At 45.7% G+C, this 2,405-nt stretch overlaps 1 non-coding gene across 1 annotated transcript; it reads left to right on the plus strand.

Moving 5' to 3' along the window:
• Positions 1–568: 568 nt before the first annotated feature.
• Positions 569–642, plus strand: Trnas-cga (transfer RNA serine (anticodon CGA)). Its single transcript has one exon. It is a non-coding gene; the product is annotated as a tRNA-Ser (tRNA).
• The last annotated feature ends 1,763 nt before the right edge of the window (positions 643–2,405 follow it).

Genomic DNA, 2,405 nt, shown 5'->3' on the forward strand with positions numbered 1-2,405 from the left:
TGAGAGCCAGCACGGCTCACAGACACCAAACACATCACACAATATTTCAAGCCCTTTTTGGGAGTCTTTGAGACCATATATCCTTTCAGACAGAGGAAAATGCAGGGAGGCGGTGGACTGTGCATTCATCAGATTAGGAGGACCGGATTCTATAGGATATTGAGAAGAACCCTGGTACGAGCTCCAGATAAGAGACCCCTCCAACATGGTGTAAGCCTGAATACGATTTTGTGTATCCTGCAAGACAACCACTACTACGAAACTTCCTGGCAGATTAAAACTGTGTGCGCCGACCGAGACCCGAAAGGCAAAGGTCCCGAGTTCGAGTCTCGGTCGGCGCACACAGTTTTAATCTGCCAGGAAGTTTCATATCAGCGCACACTCCGCTGCAGAGTGAAAATCTCATTCTGGAAACATCCCCCAGGCTGTGGCTAAGCCATGTCTCCGCAGTATCCTTTCTTTCAGGAGTGCTAGTTCTGCAAGGTTCGCAGGAGAGCTTCTGTAAAGTTTGGAAGGTAGGAGACGAGGTACTGGCAGAAGTAAAGCTGTGAGACCGGGCGTGAGTCGTGCTTCGGTAGCTCAGTTGGTAGAGCACTTGCCCGCGAAAGGCAAAGGTCCCGAGTTCGAGTCTCGGTCGGCGCACACAGTTTTCATCTGCCAGGAAGTTTCATATCAGCGCACACTCCGCTGCAGAGTGAAAATCTCATTGTGGAACCACTACTACCTCTATCATCTGCAAAGAGTGCAAGATTATCACTCTATGGGAAGGATTTTGTCGATGGTTTTTGCACCAGACCATCACAATTATGAGATTTGTGTAATCAGTTTTCTTTACCGACGAAGCAACCTTTACCATAACTGGTATCATCCATCTGCATAATCGTCATCTGTGGACTACAGACAATCCTTGGGGAATGGTTGAGGCATCTCATCAGCATCAGTTCAGCAGAAATGTGTGGGCAGGAATTCTTGGCAACCAGACACTTGGATCAGTTATTATTCCACAACGCCTCAGCGGAGGAACATAACCCGGACTTCCTGCAGAATACTCTGCCTGGGCTGCTTCAGAATGTTCCTTTGGCAATAATACAGGTTATGTGGTTTCTACACGACGGAGCACCACCCCACATTCGCATTACAGTTCGCCGAAACTTCATACTCTGCAAGCCACTTAATGGTGTGTGGCGGAGGCTACTTTTTGTGCCACTAACTGAGCTCTCCAACCCTGTCGCACTTGCGAATAGCGCGTGGGAAGACTGATTGTGGGTCGGAGTCTGTATTAGCTCTAATTTCTCGAATTTTCTCCTCACGGTCATTACGCGAGACGTATGTAGGGGGAAGTAATAGGTTGTCCGACTCTTCCCGGAAAGTGCTCTCTCGAAATTTCAATAGTAAATCTGTCTGTGATGCACAACGCGTCTCTTGTAATGTCTGCCAATGGAGTTTGTTGAGAATCTCCGACTAATATATGCCACGATGAAACGTGCCGCTCTTCGTTGGATCTTCTCTTTCTCTTCTATCAGTCCTATCTGGTAGGCATCCCAGATAGATGAACAATACACAAGAATGTGTCTAACATGCGCCTTATAAGCCACTTCCGTGGTGGATGAGTTACATTTCCTTAAGATTCTTCCTATGAATCTGAGCCTGGCATCTGCTTTTCCCACTGTTTGTTTTATATGATCATTCTACTTAAGGTTGCTCTGGATAGTTATTCCTAGATATTTTACGGCAAATACTGTTTCCAGCGGTTTGTCATCAATAGTGTTGCAGTACAGTAGTGGATTTCGTTTCATATGTATGCGCAATATGTTACATTTATTTACGTTCAGGGTCAACTGCCAGAGCCTGCACCATTCATCAATTCTCTGGAGGTCATTCTGCAAATCGTTATCATCTTCTGGCGTTGCTACTTTCTTATAGACAACCGCATCATCTGCGAATAGCCTCAGAGAGCATTCGACGCTTTCTACTACATATACAGGGTGATTCAAAAAGAATACCACAACTTTAAAAATGTGTATTTAATGAAAGAAACATAATATAACCTTCTGTTGTACATCATTACAAAGAGTATTTAAAAAGGTTTTTTTCACTCAAAAACAAGTTCAGAGATGTTCAATATGGCCCCCTCCAGACACACGAGCAATATCAACCCGATACTCCAACTCGTTCCACACTCTCTGTAGCATATCAGGCGTAACAGTTTGGATAGCTGCTGTTATTTCTCGTTTCAAATCATCAATGGTGACTGGGAGAGGTAGGCGAAACACCATATCCTTAACATACCCCCATAAGAAAAAATCGCAGGGGGTAAGATCAGGGCTTCTTGGAGGCCAGTGATGAAGTGCTCTGTCACGGGCTGCCTGGCGGCCGATCCATCGCCTCGGGTAGTTGACGTTTAG

The sequence above is a fragment of the Schistocerca nitens genome, chromosome 3, assembly GCF_023898315.1.
Source record: "Schistocerca nitens isolate TAMUIC-IGC-003100 chromosome 3, iqSchNite1.1, whole genome shotgun sequence".
In the NCBI taxonomy this organism is placed as follows: domain Eukaryota; kingdom Metazoa; phylum Arthropoda; class Insecta; order Orthoptera; family Acrididae; genus Schistocerca; species Schistocerca nitens.